This window comes from Hibiscus syriacus, unplaced genomic scaffold, assembly GCF_006381635.1.
Source record: "Hibiscus syriacus cultivar Baekdansim isolate YM2019G1 unplaced genomic scaffold, ASM638163v2 tig00110458_pilon, whole genome shotgun sequence".
NCBI lineage: Eukaryota > Viridiplantae > Streptophyta > Magnoliopsida > Malvales > Malvaceae > Hibiscus > Hibiscus syriacus.
In genome coordinates this window covers 3067519-3089350 of record NW_024062745.1, presented here as the reverse complement: position 1 = coordinate 3089350, position 21832 = coordinate 3067519, and the positions used below count along the sequence as shown (strand labels likewise).

The 21832-nt window shown below is 37.4% G+C and overlaps 1 pseudogene; it reads right to left on the bottom strand.

Moving 5' to 3' along the window:
* Positions 1-518: 518 nt before the first annotated feature.
* On the bottom strand, positions 519-19860 carry LOC120126599 (annotated as a pseudogene).
* Between the last annotated feature and the right edge of the window lie 1972 nt (positions 19861-21832).

Sequence of the window (21832 nt, the reverse complement as noted above, 5' to 3'; positions counted from 1 at the left end):
GGTGAGCCCTTTATTTTGTATCTCATCCGTAGCTTAAACACAGTGAAAATGAATACAAGGAAGGCCAAGGGCAATGGGAGCAACTTGAGTTGGTTATCCATGGTAGGAAGAGTAGTGGAGAATGTGTTAATGAAATTGCGTTTCTTTTGAATTTATGCAACATGCATTCTTGTTGCTTAGTCCATAGAATAATTAATTACAATTTCTTTTTAGTTGCTTTTATTCACTTGATTCTCTTTAAGTGGAAAGCTCCAGGAAAAATCTCATGTTTTCTCTTTCGGAGTCGTGATTTCGGTGGGGAGTTGCATCATTTTATGCTCCACTCATTTTGAACTCAATTAGTTTCAGATGTTTCAAGCTATAAGTTTTTTTTATCTAAATGAGTTGTCTTAGATTTAAATTTGAATTGGATTGAATTAAAATTTCGAGTTTAATATCAAATTGATGGGTGCAGAGCTGGAAAATTGTTCGAAGCAAAGAAAAAAGTGCAAGGATAAGGTATTGGGACCAAGTGATCAACTTTAATACAAAGATCACATGCAATCCAGGATTTAACTGATGTAAAATTTAATTCCCTCCACATCGTCAAGCCAGATTCAGTTTAAGAGAAGGACAAAGTGTTGGGACCAAGAACATATCATTTTTCTTCTAACTACAGCCCCGAAAACCTCATCCATGTCAGGAACTTCTGACTTTCTTCCATCAGCAAGTTTCCAGTCAAAATGTAGAGCAACTTTGCAAGAGGTAACTCCACATTTGCAATACCATACAACATGCCAGGAGACATCCTTCTTCCTGCACCAAATGGGATTACTTCAAAATTAGCACTGTCATAACCATTTTTGTAAAACAATTAAATATTATTTTTAAAAACAATTATGACTTTAATTTGGAAAATTTGGTGATTTTGAATGGATTTGAATAAAATTGAAAAGAGTCGCCATCGACCTTTGGGTTAGGTAGGTCAAATACCTAAAAACGTCTTTTAAAAACAATTTTAAGAAAAATAATTTTATAAGACAAAAATTTGGTCTACGTTACCAAAGATTCATTTAAAACAGGTTCGGGAGTCGGTTACGTGTGGGGAAGGGTAAACACCCCCACAACGCCCAAAATTGGTATTGTGTAGCTTACACATCGTCGTAAATGGTGGAAATTACAAATTGAATATAAAACTAAAATATGATTCGTTTATTGAGATTTAATTAATTTACTTCGAATTATTTTATCAGAGAAAATTCTTTAATTTGAAAAGAAATCTCGAGATTAACAATCCTCCGTCGGGGAAAGTTAACTCGTCTATTTCTTATCTTTTAAAGAATATTCTCTCATCATTTATTTAAAAACGTGTATCGAATATAAAATGAAAATTTAAAATTTACATTCACATAAAATAAAGTGAGCGTCACTTAAGGTACCACACATTACATCATTTTAATAAATTAATTAGTAAAATATACTCGACTTGTTACAAGTCCCTATGTCGTTAAAATGCCGTATCGGATCGTACCACTTCGACCAAGTGGTACTTTCCACGCCCATTCTACGCATACGTGTTCTTGAAAATATAATCGAATATTTCTTACATAGATAAAAATATAATGAAAATAAATGTGATTGGAAATACAAAGATTTACATTAAATTAAAGTAAACACAATACCAATAATTAACTAATGAGTAAAATGCACATCCATACATAAATGACTAAAATACAAATTAGTAAATATTACAGACCAAAATAAATATTAAAACATTTAAGGGGCTAAAATATAATTAACAAATATTTTAAAAAACAGTAAAAAAAAAATAAACCATAAATCATATTAGGGACCAAAATGAAATGAAAAAAAACATAAAGAACTAAACCACAATTAAGCTAAATGTTAAACAGGGACTAAAACGAAACATGCATAAAATAATATGGCCAAATTCGAACTCTAATAAAAATGTAATAATAAACCAGATAAGGACTAAAATATAATGAAAGTAAAATAAACAGACATTAATCGATATTTAACCCAAAATATGAGAGTAGTGATCAAGATAAAAGTTTCATAAATAAAGAGTACAATGTCTAAACTTTCAAAAATATTAACAATAACCAGTCCAGTGACCAATGTGTAAACTTTAAAAATATAGGGCTTGAAGTACAGAATAAATAAAATACACTAAGCCCTTAAACAACTTACAAAACACGGGGACCCTTACAATGTAATTAAACCATAGGCTAATTAGTGACTAGAATAAAATGTACACAAATGTCATGGACAAATTTAAAACATTAACAAAAATAAATAACACACCAGCACAGTGACTAAAATGAAAAAAACATAAATCACAGGTCCAAATTCGAAGATCATAAAACATACATAATATAAACTAGTGATTCAAATAAAACAAAATAAAACTATAGGCTCGAAATAAGATTGCATGGATTTCATTTAGTGACCAGATCACAACCCTTACAAAAGCTTGAGGGACCTAAACTGTGATTAACCCTAAATGTAAAAACACACAGACCCCCAAGCCCCTTAAACGATGCCGTTTCACTCGGTGATTATACCATCTTAAGGGTTTTGAAAACCCTGATTTTCATTCCCCAACTCCCTCAGCCGCCTCACTCGTTCTCCTCTCCCTTTCCCTTCTTCCTCGTTTCTCCTCACGAGAACAACGCGGCTCCCCGGCCACCGTAAGTCGGTGGCCACGGGGAGCACCACAACCTTAACCACTCTACTTCCTCTCCCAGACCTTAACCAACCAAAAAACAAACGAAAACCCACCCCTAAGAAAAAACTAGATCTAGGAAAAGAGAGGTTGTTTTACCTTCGGTAGTGGCTCCTTTTCACTCCGGCGAGGATACAACGCTCGGATCTCTCTCTAAAGGTAAGATGCCTCTCCTTTTTTTGTTTTCTGTTTCGAATCTCTCTCTGTCTTTTTCTTTTCGTTTCCTTTTTTTTCTGGTTTCGTTCCCTTGATTTATGTTGAGTATTTGGTGATATGATGATGATATCTAGGTAGATAGGATTTGATTTCTCTGATTTGGGTGAATAAAGTCCAGATTTTTCGGGATTTTGGGGTGTTATTTTAATGGGTTTTTAGATTTGGGGTAAGTTTGATACACTGTTGATGACATTTGCTTCACTGTGTGACCAGATTGCTGATGACGACCGGCTCAGGATTCACCATCGACACCTCAAGCACGGCTGGGAGATGGAAGGCCAAACGGCTGTGGCGGTGGCTGAGCTGTTAGGGCTCAGAACAAGGGTTAGGGTTTCAGACCTAAATGGCCTTTGATCTGGACCATTGGATGGGTCCAGATCAGACGGTCTTGATGGTGCGGCGCTGAGGCAGAGAAGGGGTAACCCTAGCGGGTTTGGGCCGATTGCTGGGCCGCAGGTCTGGGTTGTTGGGCTCCGGGATTGGGCCTTTGTAATCTGAATTGGGTTTCTAAGCCTGCAAAAATGTAATATGTAAAATTAATAATAATAGTTAATAATAATTAATAATAATAAAAAATAAAAAAATAAATATAAAAGATCCGGACAAAAACGGGTGTCTAGAGCTACCCCTCTTTGCACATACTTGTGTTAACAAGAACAGTGCAAAGACGACAAGCCAACACGTTTTTGTCTGGTTCTCCCATTCAAACTTAGAAATTGAATAATGTTGGTTGTTGGGGACGACACTGCTCATACGTGATGAAGAGTTCGGGTCGTCTAAGGGTGACACGGTTCATACGTGATGAGGAAATCTGGTCGAAGGATGACACGACTCATGCGTGATGAAGAGTTCTTGGCCATCTTTAGGAAGGGTGATAACTCGGTTCCTACGCGATGAGGACGGCTGGTTATCTAAGGGTGACACGACTCCTACGTGATGAGGATATCTAGTCAGGGGATGACACTGCTCCTACGTGATGAAGAGTTCTTGGCCATTTTATAGTGATAACATAGTTCCTACGTAATGAGGACGGCTGGTTATCTAATGTTGACGTTGCTCCTACGTGATGAGGAGATCTGGTCAGCTGATGTTGACTGATTCATTGCTTTGCTAATGAAATAGATCTTGAAAACCCTGTAAAAAAAATGGTCATATGACATGATTTCATGCTGTCAATATGCTCTAAGAATGATCTAAATGCATGTTTAAAGGGTTATGCTCAGCTCGATCCTAGCATTGGGAATCTCCCCTGCTCCTTGATCGGAATATGCGAGATTTATGCGTTTGTCCATGCCTGGTTACTTTCTTGACCTCTCATTAAATATCCTTTGACTTGGTCCCTCTGATCTACCTCGAGAGAGTTTATCTTGCCTCTTTGATTCTTTGGTCATTGATTGATTTTTCAGAGAAAATTCATTTAGAATGGCCTCTCCTTGTTGCGTGCCTTTAAATTGGGACTTCTTTGCTTGGGAAAAGTATGGTTATGTTGAAACTGATTTCTTTAATCTGAACCATTTTTTCAATGGTTTTCTTAATGATTTATGGGAGCGTGTCTTTGCATGTGTTCTCTGGTGAACACCTGTTTCAAAATCCCCATACTCTGACACTTTTCCGAGTAAGGCATAATAATCAATAATTTGGTGAATATATACAATGACAATGAATCAAATTTGACAAGTTTCATGGAAAAGAGGCAATGAGAAATTATAATCTTTTGGGGACAAGAAACAAGTAAGTACAAAGGAAGAACAAAGGACAAATATAGTGAATATCAAATGCTGAGTCCTTCTATTTCTTCACCCCAAATCTTTCTTGAAAGTTGACATGTGTTTCGAAGATTCAGATCGTACAAAAGATGTGTGAGCATGAGAGTCTTTCCCTGAACTGTCAGGCTTCCGAGGGAATCCACCATTTCAACTTCTGGCTATTCGAGCCGTCCATTACGGATTTTCAACTCGAATCCTCCTTTGGTTTCAAGACGCCCATTTTGGGTTTTCATCTTGAACCCTCCTTTATTTAAATTTTTTTTCTTCTCTTTTTTAAGTGTAATATCGTTTGACCGAATCGGAATTCACGGGATTAGGCAAATCTTCTCCATCCATTTCTGTTAACACCAAAGCTCCTCCTGAGAATGCCTTTTTAACCACATAGGGACCTTCCCAGTTCGGCATCCACTTCCCTCGAAAGTCTTTTTGCATAGGTAGGATCTTTTTTAGCACCATATCGCCTTCACAAAATTCTCGAGGTCTGACTTTCTTGTCATATGCTCGTATCATCCTTTTCTGGTACATTTGGCCATGGCAGATAGCTCTCAGCCTTTTCTCCTCAATAAAATTTAATTGATCAAACCTACTTTGTACCCAATCAGCCTCGTCCAGTTTTAACTCCATCAATACTCTCAAAGAAGGTATTTCCACCTCAACAGGTAAAACTGCTTCCATCCCATATACCAAAGAGAATGGTGTTGCCCCAGTAGATGTACGAACGGACGTGCGATAAGCAAGCAACGCAAAAGGTAATTTCTCATGCCAGTCTCTATATGTTTCAGTTGCTTTTGTGATGATCTTCTTGATGTTTTTATTCGCTGCCTCTACTGCCCCATTCATTTTTGGGCGATAAGGAGTCGAATTGTGATGTTTGATCTTTAACTTTGTGCAAACTTCCTTCATTAAATCGTTGTTCAAATTCAATGCATTATCTGTGATGATCCTTTCAGGTGTTCCATATCTACAAATGATTTCTCTTTTTAAAAATCTGCACACTGCTCCTTTTGTGACATTAGCATAAGAGGCAGCTTCAATCCATTTGGTGAAGTAGTCTATAGCCACTAAGATAAAACGATGTCCATTTGAGGCCTTCGGTGAAATTGCCCCAATGACATCGATGCCCCACATTGAAAATGGCCAAGGTGCGTTCATTACATGGAGTGGTGAAGGAGGAACATGTATTTGGTTATCATGAATCTGGCATTTATGACATCTTCGAGCAAATCTGATACAATCTCCTTCCATAGTGGACCAATAGTACCCAAACCTCATGATTTTTCTAACCATTGTGAATCCATTAGCATGTGTTCCACAAACTCCTTCATGGACTTCCTCAAGTATTTTCTTGGCCTCAATTCTATCCACACCTCTAAAAAGCACCTGATCCTTGCCTTTTTTATACAGTATATCTCCATCAAGGACATACCCCATTGCTAATCTTCTTAAGGTCCGTTTATCATTCTCAGTTGCCTCCGCTGGGTAAGCCCGATACTTCACATACTGGAGAATATCATAATACCATGGGAGACTATCATCCTCTTCTTCCTCTATGTTGCAACAATGAGCTGGCATTTCTCTTATACTCATCCGAATAGGCATCATTCGAGATTGATCATCGGCCTTAAACATAGCTGCCAACGTAGCCAAGGCATCTGCCATTTGATTTTCTTCACGAGGAAGATAAGCAAAAGAAATTTCTTCAAACTCTTTGATCAACTCCATCACCAAGTTCTTGTATTCTATCAACTTGGAGTCTCGAGTCATCCATTCCCCGCGAAGCTGATAAATAACCAGAGCAGAATCGCCGAATACTTCTAGGCTTTTAACTTTGCGCTCAATTGCAGCTTGAATACCCAAGATACATGCTTCATACTCTGCCATATTGTTAGTGCTTTCAAAGGCGAGCCTACTAGTAAAAGGATAATGATCTCCCTCAGGTGAAACTAGTATTGCCCCAATTCCATGTCCCACAGCATTAGAAGCGCCATCGAAGTTCATTTTCCATGCTTCATTTTTCGGAGTATCTTCTTCAGTAACAAATATACTCATCAAGTCCTCATTCGGAAAATCAAATTTTACTGGCTCATAGTCTTCTAATGCTTTGCTTGCCAAGAAATCTGCAATAGCACTCCCTTTAACTGATTTCTAGTTCATATAGACTATATCAAATTCGGACAACAACATTTGCCATCTCGCCATCCTTCCAGTTAGAGCCGTTGATTCCATCAGGTACTTTAACGGATCCAGTCTTGATATCAACCAGGTAGTATGATACAACAAATACTGTCTCAGCCTCTTAGTAGTCCATACTAAAGCACAACACAGCTTTTCGATAGAGGAGTATCGAGTCTCACAGTCAGTGAATTTCTTACTGAGATAGTAAATAGCTCATTCTCTTCTTCCAGTTTCGTCATGTTGGGCCAACACACATCCCATGGACTTCTCAAAGACAGTCAAATATAAAATCAATGGTTTGTTTGGGATTGGTGGCATCAAGACAGGAGCATTAATTAAGTAACCCTTAATTCTATCAAAGCATTCTTGGCAACTATCATCCCATTCTCCTGGGTTTCGCTTTCTCAGTAATCGGAATATTGGATCACATTTCTCAGTCAACTGCGAGATGAATCTGGCAATATAATTTAACCTCCCCAGAAAACCTCGTACTTCTTTTTGCGTTCTAGGGGGAGGTAATTCCAAAATTGCTTTGACTTTATTAGGATCTATTTCTATCCCACTCTCACTGACTACAAATCCCAATAACTTCCCTGAAGTAGCTCCAAATGTGCACTTGGTTGGGTTAAGCTTGAGCTGGTATTTTCTTAATCTTAAAAACAGCCTCCTTAAGACTTTTACATGTTCTTCTTCGGTTTGTGATTTAGCAATCATATCATCCACGTACACTTCTATCTCCTTGTGCATCATATCGTGGAACAACGTAACCATTGCTCTTTGATATGTTGCCCCGGCGTTCTTAAGTCCGAAGGGCATCACCTTGTAACAAAATGTACCCCACATTGTCACAAAAGTTATCTTTTCCATGTCTTCTGGGTCCATCTTAATTTGATTGTAACCTGAGAAACCATCCATGAAAGAGAAAAGAGCATGACCAGCCGTATTGTCAACCAAAGTATCGATATGTGGGAGTGGAAAATTATCTTTGGGGCTCGCTCGATTGAGATCCCGGTAGTCAACACACATCCGAACTTTGCCATCTTTCTTTGGAACTGGCACTATGTTTGCTACCCATTTAGGGTACTTGGCCACTTCTAAAAATCCAGCATCGAATTGTTTCTTCACTTCTTCCTTGATTTTTAATATCATATCTGGTCTCATTCTTCGAAGTTTTTGTTGAACAGGCTTGCATTCCGGCTTTATTGGTAGCTTGTGCATCACGATGTCAGTCTCCAACCCCGGCATATCTTGATAAGACCAAGCAAACACATCCCTATATTCCCAAAGAAGGCTTATAAGACCATCTCTTATTTTTGGTGAGAGTGAAGTGCCAATTTTAACTTCCTTTATATCCTCTTCTGTTCCCAAATTTATTGTTTCAGTTGTCTCTTTGTGGGGCAATATTTGTCTATCTTCTTGCTCCATCATTCTAATAAGCTCAGAGTTTAACTCACATTCCTTTTCATCTTTATAACCCTCAGATTCTTCGAGACACATGTCATTTTCAAAATCAATTTGTGGTTCAAAAGTATCATTACTCGAACAGTTGATATCTGAAGACCTGTGAATCAAAAAGGAGTATATTTGGCTGTGGACAAGAATTTTATCTAATATTTACCAAGAGAAAAATTATCAATAAAGAATAAAGAATACTCAAGAGATGAATAAAATACTTGCTAAGATTAGAATGAAAGAAGAACACTGTTTCATTAAAGCAATGACAAATAACAATTTGTCCTTTTACAAAAGCCCTATTATATTTGGGTCAAAATGAGACAGATTTGTTATTATGCATTACTTTGAAAAGTGCTTATAGAACACAGGGAGTTCTTCAACAGTGTAATTGTTCAAAACATAGCCAGGAGGACACGGACGGATTGATGCCAATGAGCACTCTCCAGTAGAATCATCTGTGATAACGTTGATGCTCAGGCTTCCCCATAAATCTTCAACAAATTCTGTATCTTCAATATCCCATGACTGTTTCAGCGTGTCAATCACTAATCCTCCAGACACAAAAGATTTGGAGAGAGGCGGAATGACCATGGGTCCCCAAACAAGATCTTCTCCCTTTACTCTTGCCTTCCTCCTTTCCTTAAGCTTTTGTGCATCCTTGACTTTATCATGGTACGTTGGTTTGTATCCGAGACCAAAATAATTTCTTTTAGGAACTGCAGCCGGCCCTTCAGTGATGCCTTGCAGTTTCTTTCCCAAGCCTTTCCCTACCTTTGCTCCTCTAGCTAATGTCTCTTTTAATTGCATCTTTGTATTTTTTGAAAGATGAGGAATGGGAATTCTTTTGCCTTCAGAGATAAAAGTAGCATTAACAAATTCCAAGGACTGGAAGGAGGACTCTAGTGCATTTTCATCTACCCCTACATATGGTGCATCTGTAGTGATAGAGGCAATGATGTCTTCTTCCGCTTTGATGGTCACCAGAGTCCCATCAACAATGAATCGGAGCTTTTGGTGAAGGGAGGAAGGAACTGCCCCAGCCATGTGAATCCAGGGTCTCCCTAGCAAGCAACTATAACTCGGATGAATATCCATGACAACAAAATCTACTTCAAATGTTGTAGGGCCAATTCTGAGAGGGATAATCATCTTCCCCATTATCTTGCGTTCTGTCCCATCAAATGCCCTTACAGCATTGCCACAAACCCTCATTTGTGATACATCCACAGGAAGTCTATTTAGAGTGGCGAATGGCATAACATTCAAGGCCGATCCGTTGTCAATTAACACCCCAGAGACGATGACTCCTTTACAATGAGCCGTAATGTGTAAAGCCTTGCCCTTGCCTTTTCCTTCTTCAGGTATTTCGTCATCATAAAAATAAATAAAATTATCTGCATTAATATGATTTACCATCCTGTCCACACGTTCCACTGGTATATCCTTCCCTACAAAAGTTTCATTCAGCACTTTGATCAGAGTATTTCGATGTACTTCCGAATGCAATAGTAGAGATAACATTGAAATCCGTGCTGGGGTCTTATGAAGCTGTTCCACAATATTATACTCGCTGTGTTTCAGAAACTTTAAAAATTCCTGAGCCTCCTCAATCTTAACAGGCTCATTCAATTTATCCTCAGGATCTTTAATAACCACATCTCTTACTTTATCAGCCTTTCCAGGAGCATAGCATCTTCCACTCCTGGTGAAAAATCCAACTTCAGCAACCTCTTCCTCCTTACTCTCAGGAGTATTAATTTGGCATGTATAGTCCCAGGGAACACTCTTGTTACTCTTGTAGGTAAAAGGCGCAGGGGTTTTGATCACCACCCTAGATGTTATACTTCCACTGCTGGCCTCGCAATTTGGTTTCGATATGACCAGGACAGGCTTTTTTAAATTCTTTTCAGCTTCCCTTGAATTTTCTTCAGAAGCGCAGATATATCTTTCATTCTCACTCATTCTTTCTTCATAGAACTGCAACTCCTGCTTGTTCATTAATTCTTGGACTATTTGCCTGAATTCTTGACAGTCCTGAATTTGATGACCATTTTCACCATGGTATTCACAAAAGATTTCTGTCTTTTTCGTTGAGCATTCATTTCTAGGGCTCAACAACCCTCTCTCCTTTATTTGAGCATATACCCATTTCAGTGGTGTTCTTATTTCTTCAATTCTCCTCTTAATTCTCTGATTTTTCTCAATAGCGTTCACTCCCTGATTCTGATGATTTGGAAGCGGGTTTGCAGCAACACAGGGTGCTTCAAAATCATTAAAGGACGCCACCTTTCTCTTGATCAGATCTTCAACCACTCTTTTAAAAGCGAGACGCTTTTCAATGTTATGTCCTCTGAGATTTGCATGATATTCGCATGTCTCATTTTCGTTGAACCATTTTGGATAAGGTGGTTTAATTGGATCAATGAATTTTGGTGACACTACGTGAGCTTGGACTAATCCATGGAAGAGCTCACTGTAAGTCATTGGTATGGGAATGAACGTCATCCTTTCATTGTTATGCTCGCGCTTAGTCTCTCCTTGGGATGAAGAAGAATTTCCCATCTTCGGCTTACTCACAGAGAAATTTACATTATTCACCTCTCCTTCTTTCCTTTTCACATAGGGTTTCTTTGCAGGAGTTTGGCTACCGACAATCTGCCCCTTCTTTAATGCTCTCTCGATCATCTCTCTGCACATCACGATATCAGAGAAGCTCTTAGTTGCCACTCCTAACATATGATCAATATAAGGAGATTTTAACGTATCTATAAACATGGTTATAAACTCCCTCTCAATAAGCGGTGGGTGCACTTGAGCAGCAATATCCCTCCAGCGCTGAGCGTATTGTCGGAAGGTCTCATTATGCTTCATCTCCATATTTTGGAGAGTAACACGATCAGGCATCATATCGGTAACGTGTTGATATTGTTCTTTAAACGCATTGGCCAAATCCTTCCAAGACCCTATTTTAGCTCGGGTTAATTGGTTATACCATCTGACAGCTGACCCCGTCAAGCTGGCCTGGAAACAGTGAATTAATAGCCCATCATCCTTCACAAATCCTGTCATTCTTCGACAAAACATGGTCAAGTGAGCAACAGGACAAGTTTTCCCATCATACTTTTCAAATTCCGGCATTTTGAACTTTGGTGGTAATACTAGGTCTGGCACAAGACTCAATTCCTCTGCATTCATTCCGTCTTGAGAACCCTGTTTTCCCATTTCTTTAAAAAACCCTTTGCACCAGTCCTTTAAATGCTCTGGTACTTCCGTTTTAGGTTTCTCCATTTCCTCAGGATCTACATCAATATACTCATGAGGACTGTTTTGAGGGTTAGTCATGGCCATTTGAACCTTTACAGCTGAAGACCCTGCAGGATGTTCAACTAGCTTTTCAGGTGAGATAACTAGTCTCGGGGTAGACTCCTGCCTAGAAACTTCAACAGGGGCAGTGCTTGGTTCTTTAACTGTTTCAGTACGTATCCCAGACATCTTGGTCATCATCTCATTCATCATATTAGCCTGGCTTTGCAGGATTTGATCTATAATTGACTTTTGTGACTGATCCATCTTTGCCTGCCATTCTTGTTGTATTCTTAGTAAATCTTCTTGCATTTCTTTCTTTAATTGATCAAGCTTGGCCTCCATGGCTCTACTTCGCGTGTGATAAGGATTGGAGTTTTTACTTGCCAGAATCGTCTGTCACATAACCCTTCGGAAATTAATTTTATTGTTCTTTTAAATTCGAATGCATATTATTGGTAATGTGCTATAAATGATACATTTTATTGGTGATGCATTATAAATGATGAATTTACTTATGCATAATGAATGATGCAAGTATGAAATGCAAATAAAAGGCGTTGACCCAAGCAGTAACCATTCGGAAATACTTTCATTGGATAAAAAGTTTCACTCATTACAAAGGAGTTCTATTACATATAACGCCTAGCCCTCAGACTCAGCTCTACAATTTCATTCAAAATGGCGATGATCTCCCTTGTATATTCAGAAACCGGATTTGTGCGCAGTTGGATGATCTCCGCTCTATTGGCTAATTCGTTCATGTACCGAGCCACTTCACCTATTTGAGCAATAGCTTCCCCCATCATGCGCTCGCGTTCTTCTACCAAGGATCGATAATGCTCATATGTATTTTCCCATCCCTTATTGATGCGTTTGATCTCTTTTTCTAGATTGGTAATATGAATTCGACATTTCTGGAGTTCACCCTTTAATTCTCTGATTTCCTTCTGGAAAGATTTGTTTTCTTCGAGAGCAACTCTTAGGTCCATTGAAGCGGGAGGAACTTGCACTTGCAGAAGGGATTGCTCAAGGTTCGATACATGACTTTTGAGCTCATCATTAATAGCTCGAGATTGGTTCATCTCCTGTTCGAATCTCATCTGTAATTCTCCCATTTCTCCCGTGAGCTCATCTACTTGCTGACTTTTTGTAGAGAATCTCTGCATCCACGATCCAATCTCTGCCTGCTTTCTATCGAGGATTCGATTCCATCCCTGTCTCTCAGACCACATCTCTTCTTTCTTTTGCTTTCTTTCTTTTTCAAGCTCTAAAATTCTTCGATCTTTGTCCCCAAAGTCCTCAATTATACGGTTCATCTCAGTTTTTAACCCCTGGACTTGATTCTTTTCTTCTTCTAATTCCTTCAGGCTGACTTCTTTTTCTTCATGGAGTTTTTTGAGCTCTACGAGCCTCAGCTTTATACTGCTTGATCAATTCCTTTTTATCGGCTTCTAACTCGCATACTTTTGCTTTTCCAGCTTCTATCTTCTTGATCTGACACTTGTTCTCAATTTCCAGACTTTTGATTCGCCGTCTTGCAGCTGCTAATTCTCTGGATCCAAGTCTCTTTCTCACTTGCTGCACCCTTTGATAATCTTTTTTTAAGTCTTCTAAATCGGCTTCCACCTCCTTTTTCCGTTCTCTCATCATTATAAACTGTCTGGCATGAAATTCAGCCTCGATAGTCAACATGACGTTTTCTCTCTCCATCTCTTCTATTTTCTTGGAATCTTTAGCCTTTTCCATTTCAAACTCAATTCTTTGGATTTCCAAATTCGAAGGGATATTTCTGATTTGTTCTTCTATCGACCTTGCCCTCTCCAGATGTTAAAGGTATTTTATCATTTACCCTCCTGATTCTCTAGGCTTTTATAATCAGGCGTCAAAATAACATCCGCTCCAATTACTTTAGTCCTAAAAGTCATCCTCCAAGAATCAGCCACATCTTTGATTTTCTTTCTATAATTGCCTTCTTTATAATCAAATTCAGCACCAGTCAACCCATAAGTTACGGGAACAAACTGTCGGGCACCGTACTGTCTCAATATCAACAAAGGAGCGTATCTCACTCCTCCCCACAGTCCCAGTAATATAATCCAGTCCAAATCTCCACACTTGAACAAGATTTGTGTATGCATCAGCCACGGTGTTCGCCATGCTATGTTTTGACTTTGTAGATTCCGGAAGAAATCAATCCATTGATCTTTCTGAGATACTTCAGGCCACTCCTTCGTAAGGTACTCAGCAACAGGAGAATAATCTTTCAAAAAACGGTTATAGTTGACTTTTTCTTCCTTCCAGAAATGGCTTCTGATCCACACAGTAAGCAATTGAGCACAACCCATAAAACGACCTCCCCCCAACCTTCTACATATATTCAAAGATCGGAAAGTTTCAGCAAGAATTGCATGGACTGGATTCACCTCTCTTCCTAACTTCTCAACCAAATCGACTACTGCTAGCTCGATCAATCCCAAACATTTTGGAAAGATTACCAAACCATATATACCCAAAGCAAATACATCTCTACGCACGTTTTCATCTACGTGTGCTTCAACTATCTTTTGTAAGTGAGACCACGGCACTCCCTCACTTTCTCCCTTGCGTTGCAAGCGATCATTTACCCATTTGTCGCTTGTGCCCGAGATCTTTGCAAGCTTTGACTTAAAAGAAGGCCCTTTTATCGACCGAGAGTAAACTTTGTCCACTTTAACGCTTGTCAAATTCAACAGAAATTGGTATTCCTCGAGGGTTGGAGTCATGTCCTCTCGGTTGAATGTGAAACAACTATAGGCCGGATTCCAAAACTGTATTATGCTTCGTATGAGAACCGGGTCTACCTTCACGTATATCAGATGAAATATATCCCCATAAGTCTGCTGAAAAGCTTGCCTCTCAATAAGATTCCAACTTTCCCAAATGGTTTTCAATCCCTGAAGCTCATTCTGTTTTAAAGAAGCTGGTGCATAATCAGACAGATCTGACACGTAGTTCCCTGATAGACTATCTCCCTGCTCTTTCTGCTTGGCTTCGGACCAGTTCCTTACATCTACTGGATTCACTTCTTTGTTTAGGAAACTCCTTTCCATCGTGAAAGTCTTTCCACTTTATCGATACTCACAGATCAATCGCCTTTTCTAATGATATGTCTATGCAGTATGAAAAAAAAATAAACAAAACAAACAAAACAGTTAGTCAAAACAATTGCATAAATTTAACATAAAAAGATAAGTAAAACGGGAAATAAATCTATTCTATTTATGTATTATCTACCCGAATAATATTCCTCAAAAAGGGTCCTACCCAAACATGCTCTCTACCCTCCTAAATTAATTAAATTCTAACTGCACCTAAATTCTATTTCACATGCTTTAACAGAATAAATCTATTCTACACACTCAAAAATAAATAAATAAAATAAAATAAAAAGGTTAGAGGGTTTCTCCATTGTGTACGCCTATTTTGGGTACCTATTGACGGACAGAGGTTCAGTATGACTCTACCTAGTGTGACCGTTCTATGGTTCACTATATGCATGGTTTCAGCTCTAACAGGAAAAAAGGGACTCGAATTATCCTTGATGTCGGTGCCCCCTTGGGCTACCAAACCCTCAATCCTCACCCATTACAGGTTTCAAACGGACCGAGTTCAATTCGAGGGGATTCACTGCCTTATACCCATACGAGGAATAAATTCCTACGAAGGTATAAGGTATGTATCCCATGGGTTATTTGCCAAAACTCATACAAAGAATAAATTCTTACGAGAGTAAAGCAATCACCCTAACTAATTTGGATCGAAACTCATGTCTAGAGCTCATGTTATGCTAATGAAAGTGATGTGTGTGAGGAGAAACAAACAAACCTTTGACTCAAAAACAGGGAAAATAAACTCAACGAGAACTAAGAAACATCTGGAAAAAAAATGAAAACAATTAAAATGTTAGTATATAAAAATAAAGAGATAAAATAATAAATACAAATTCAATACATAGATCATAGTTTTACTAAAGATTCGAACTTATAATTTCCACCATAACGACTATATATAAGCGACCGACAGCCTGACTCTCTAGTTCTGTCCCCAGCGGAGTCGCCAAGCTGTCATAACCATTTTTGTAAAACAATTAAATATTATTTTTAAAAACAATTATGACTTTAATTTGGAAAATTTGGTGATTTTGAATGGATTTGAATAAAATTGAAAAGAGTCGCCATCGACCTTTGGGTTAGGTAGGTCAAATACCTAAAAACGTCTTTTAAAAACAATTTTAAGAAAAATAATTTTATAAGACAAAAATTTGGTCTACGTTACCAAAGATTCATTTAAAACAGGTTCGGGAGTCGGTTACGTGTGGGGAAGGGTAAACACCCCCACAACGCCCAAAATTGGTACTGTGTAGCTTACACATCGTCGTAAATGGTGGAAATTACAAATTGAATATAAAACTAAAATATGATTCGTTTATTGAGATTTAATTAATTTACTTCGAATTATTTTATCAGAGAAAATTCTTTAATTTGAAAAGAAATCTCGAGATTAACAATCCTCCGTCGGGAAAGTTAACTCGTCTATTTCTTATCTTTTAAAGAATATTCTCTCATCATTTATTTAAAAACGTGTATCGAATATAAAATGAAAATTTAAAATTTACATTCACATAAAATAAAGTGAGCGTCACTTAAGGTACCACACATTACATCATTTTAATAAATTAATTAGTAAAATATACTCGACTTGTTACAAGTCCCTATGTCGTTAAAATGCCGTATCGGATCGTACCACTTCGACCAAGTGGTACTTTCCACGCCCATTCTACGCATACGTGTTCTTGAAAATATAATCGAATATTTCTTACATAGATAAAATATAATGAAAATAAATGTGATTGGAAATACAAAGATTTACATTAAATTAAAGTAAACACAATACCAATAATTAACTAATGAGTAAAATGCACATCCATACATAAATGACTAAAATACAAATTAGTAAATATTACAGACCAAAATAAATATTAAAACATTTAAGGGGCTAAAATATAATTAACAAATATTTTAAAAAAACAGTAAAAAAAATAAACCATAAATCATATTAGGGACCAAAATGAAATGAAAAAAAACATAAAGAACTAAACCACAATTAAGCCAAATGTTAAACAGGGACTAAAATGAAACATGCATAAAATAATATGGCCAAATTCGAACTCTAATAAAAATGTAATAATAAACCAGATAAGGACTAAAATATAATGAAAGTAAAATAAACAGACATTAATCGATATTTAACCCAAAATATGAGAGTAGTGATCAAGATAAAAGTTTCATAAATAAAGAGTACAATGTCTAAACTTTCAAAAATATTAACAATAACCAGTCCAGTGACCAATGTGTAAACTTTAAAAATATAGGGCTTGAAGTACAGAATAAATAAAATACACTAAGCCCTTAAACAACTTACAAAACACGGGGACCCTTACAATGTAATTAAACCATAGGCTAATTAGTGACTAGAATAAAATGTACACAAATGTCATGGACAAATTTAAAACATTAACAAAAATAAATAACACACCAGCACAGTGACTAAAATGAAAAAAACATAAATCACAGGTCCAAATTCGAAGATCATAAAACATACATAATATATAAACTAGTGATTCAAATAAAACAAAATAAAACTATAGGCTCGAAATAAGATTGCATGGATTTCATTTAGTGACCAGATCACAACCCTTACAAAAGCTTGAGGGACCTAAACTGTGATTAACCCTAAATGTAAAAACACGCAGACCCCCAAGCCCCTTAAACGATGCCGTTTCACTCGGTGATTATACCATCTTAAGGGTTTTGAAAAACCTGATTTTCATTCCCCAACTCCCTCAGTCGCCTCACTCGTTCTCCTCTCCCTTTTCCCTTCTTCCTCGTTTCTCCTCACGAGAACAACGCGGCTCCCCGGCCACCGTAAGTCGGTGGCCACGGGGAGCACCACAACCTTAACCACTCTACTTCCTCTCCCAGACCTTAACCAACCAAAAAACAAACGAAAACCCACCCCTAAGAAAAAACTAGATCTAGGAAAAGAGAGGTTGTTTTACCTTCGGTAGTGGCTCCTTTTCACTCCGGCGAGGATACAACGCTCGGATCTCTCTCTAAAGGTAAGATGCCTCTCCTTTTTTTGTTTTCTGTTTCGAATCTCTCTCTGTCTTTTTCTTTTCGTTTCCTTTTTTTTCTGGTTTCGTTCCCTTGATTTATGTTGAGTATTTGGTGATATGATGATGATATCTAGGTAGATAGGATTTGATTTCTCTGATTTGGGTGAATAAAGTCCAGATTTTTCAGGATTTTGGGGTGTTATTTTAATGGGTTTTTAGATTTGGGGTAAGTTTGATACACTGTTGATGACATTTGCTTCACTGTGTGACCAGATTGCTGATGACGACCGGCTCAGGATTCACCATCGACACCTCAAGCACGGCTGGGAGATGGAAGGCCAAACGGCTGTGGCGGTGGCTGAGCTGTTAGGGCTCAGAACAAGGGTTAGGGTTTCAGACCTAAATGGCCTTTGATCTGGACCATTGGATGGGTCCAGATCAGACGGTCTTGATGGTGCGGCGCTGAGGCAGAGAAGGGGTAACCCTAGCGGGTTTGGGCCAATTGCTGGGCCGCAGGTCTGGGTTGTTGGGCTCCGGGATTGGGCCTTTGTAATCTGAATTGGGTTTCTAAGCCTGCAAAAATGTAATATGTAAAATTAATAATAATATTTAATAATAATTATTAATAATAAAAAATAAAAAAAATAAATATAAAAGACCCGGACAAAAACGGGTGTCTACAAGCACCTTTATAATCAACTGAACAGTTGATAAATCTTTCTGGATAAAATCTCTCGGCTTCATTCCAATACTCAGAGTTCCTTCCAATCGCCCACGCATTAACGATGACTTGGACTTCACCAGTATATCATATCCATTGATTTTACATCCTTTTGAGCACTATCTCGGAAGTAGCAATGGAAAAGGAGGGTGCAATCTCCATGTTTCACCAATGACAAGTTTAAAGTACTCCAATTCATGTAACCTTTCACTATCAATATTCCATTTCCTATCAAAAACTTGTCTCACCTCTGCTTAAGCCTTCTGCACAACTCTTGGGTTTTTCAGCATTTTGGACATTGCCCACTCTATTGTTGTGATTTGTGAATGATGTATCACTCCCAGAAATGAAATGATCTTGAAGTTGTATATGAACTATGAACTATCAGTAATTAAATCGGATTTTGCAGTGCAACACGTAAAAGGTATATGACAAATGGACTTACTAACCAATACTACTGCTTTGATGTTGTTGGTTGTTAAAGGAAATTCATGGTCTCCATTCTCCTGAAGGTTCAAAAGAACATCTACAAGATCATCTGATTTGCCTTCAATTCCCTTGCTAGCTTTATGTTCATTAATGACATTTTCAAAATCCTCATCTAGTTTTCGATGCAGGCTTTGAAGTTTAGGCCTCAATCCAGTGAGGTACTCAAGAAACTTTATTGAATGGAACAAATATGCAATATTGAAACATCCACCGATACGTATAACATCCTTGAAAAGTAATTTGAATTCCTCTTTGTCTTTGCATCTCCCACCAAAAGCAGTTCTCGAAACGATTTCGAATGTGACCAACTATAGCATCTTACTAAGATTGATCGGTTCTCTTAGTTTAGAAGAAATTGTCCTAACCAACTTTAACACCTCTTCTTCCCTAACTGGAGTAAACAACTGCATACGTTTTAGACTTAACATATCCTGCACACAAATTTTTCGCAGCTGCCTTCAATAGTATCCATACATGGCAAATGCAATATCTCTTTCATTATAACATAAAATAGTTGTAGAAAGAAGAAAAGGCCTACTTGGGAAAATGATGTCATGGGTTCTCAATCTCATCAATTCTGCAGCAGTTTGTGGGCAAGAAACTACGATATTCGAAACTTGTCCAAGCTGAAGATGCATCAAGGAGCCATATTTTTAGCCATAGTTGTCAATGTTTGATGGGGTAGAGGGCCAACAAGGAGGTGCAAGCTCCATATGACAGGCAGCTTCTATGGCCCTAGTGGTAGATTTGGTGTCAAGTTGTTGGATATGAATCTCTTCCTTAGTTTCACCAGCATGATCAAAAAGATAATGAAGGTAAAGAGTGCTGGAAAGGAGAAGAATCGGTTCTCCATGAATGTAAAATCTTGAAGAGAGACTTGTTTCTTTTGTTACCAAGTTTCAGTTACATCCACTTTTTAAGTACTTTAGGGTAGGCCCTTTTTTCTAGTTCAAGGGCATCTTTAGTTTAAGCCAAAATAGTTGTAAAAACTCTTTGGGATCAAATTAGGTTACTCATAAACATATCCATACACACTACCCATTAATTTACTCATAAAACATTTAATCTCTTCTTCAAACAATGTCCCTTCATTAATGCTTGTTTAGTTTCTAAAACACTTAAACACAGTGAACATAATAACTAATTCTAAGGTAAAATACTAAAATTTCTTACTATTTTGTATAGAAAATTGTACAATTTTGTTATTTAATTAATATTTTATATCAAAAAATTTCATTATAAGAAAGGAATTTGATATGTACTCACGCCCTTGTACTTGTTGATGATGGGTTTGCTTTGTTTCGGATTTAGGAAGGCAAATAAGTAGTCCCTGCAAAGTAAGATAGGCTGAAACATAAGGCTCAAAGTAGTTGATAAAATAGGCGTAAGGAAGACTTTGATTTGATTAAGTATGGTGAAGATGAAATTAAGTATGGTGAAGATGAAATAAAGAAATAAGGGGTTGGTGTTTGATGATGGCTATAGCGTGAATGTAATGGTGTTGTAAGGAAGATGATAATGGTTTTTGGCAGGGTGAAAAGAAGATAGATTGAACAAAGGAACAAGGAAGAAGCTATGCTATAGAAAGTGTTGAACTAACATTTGATTTTGATATGACATTATTTTTTAAATGTTTTAAGTTGTTAAAATTTACATTTCACGATTTTATAAATAATTTGTCATAAACGATTTTAAAACATTTTTAAGTGTGAAAAATAATCACAAGTGTTATTGAGTAAATTTTCATTTTATAAACATTTTTTAAAGCTCAAAACACTTAATTTTTGCCAAAACCATTGCTAGTCTCGAGACCATCTGTCTAGTCTCGATACCAAAATTCTAGAGGACTTTTTGGTATCGATACCATGACCTCAATCTTGAGATTGATGGGTGGGTATCGATATTAATTCAAATGGTATCGATACTGATGGTTTAATGGCTATAAATTTGATCGTTAGAAGGCTTGGTCTTGAGACCAACATGTTGGTATCGGTACCAAATATGCATGTGACCATTAAATGCTCAAAAATAATGAATCCAACGGCTCTATTCAATCCCCAACGTCTCCAAACGACTAGATTGATGTTAGAAGACATAAAAGGGACCAATATTCAAATGGAAAATAACAAAAAAAAAATCATTTGCAAGATCAAACCAACATCAATAGTGTTTTAGAGCAAAAAATTGTCAAATCCTTTGTAACAGACTTGTGAGCTACATTGTTAAATTTGTTTAAGTGTGATTTTTTGTAAGTGTTTAATTTGTGCAAATGCATTTGCCTTTGTGATTTTTTTCTTTTGTTTGCTAAATTTGTAATTTCTATTTAGGAGAGTGTGTTCTCAAGAATTTGGGGTATAATTCTTGAGGGAGTTGTAAGGTTACACCTTGTCCTTAAAAGGTTTGCAAATCTAGTGGATTTGAGAAATCATTAGTGTGGATAGCTAAGGTAGTGGATATAAACTTGGTTTAGAATTTGAACCACTCTAAATTGTTGTGCAAAGTTGTTATTTTCAATTATTTCCACCACAAAATTTTCAAAGGCCAATTCACCCACTCTTGGCGGTTTTCGGTTGATTGATAAAGCTAACAATTGGTATCAGAGAGGGTCACAATCGAAAGTTTAACAACCTTGTGAAGATCCTATAAGAGCTCTATCAAATTCTATAATTAACCGATAAAGATGGCATCGACTTCCAGCTCATATTATCTTGAGGAATCACACTCCATCTCTAGGCTACCCTACTTCGATGGAGCAAATTATTTGGAAAAATAGGATGATGTTGTTCATCCATACCACCGACCTTGCGGTTTGGGATGCCATTATC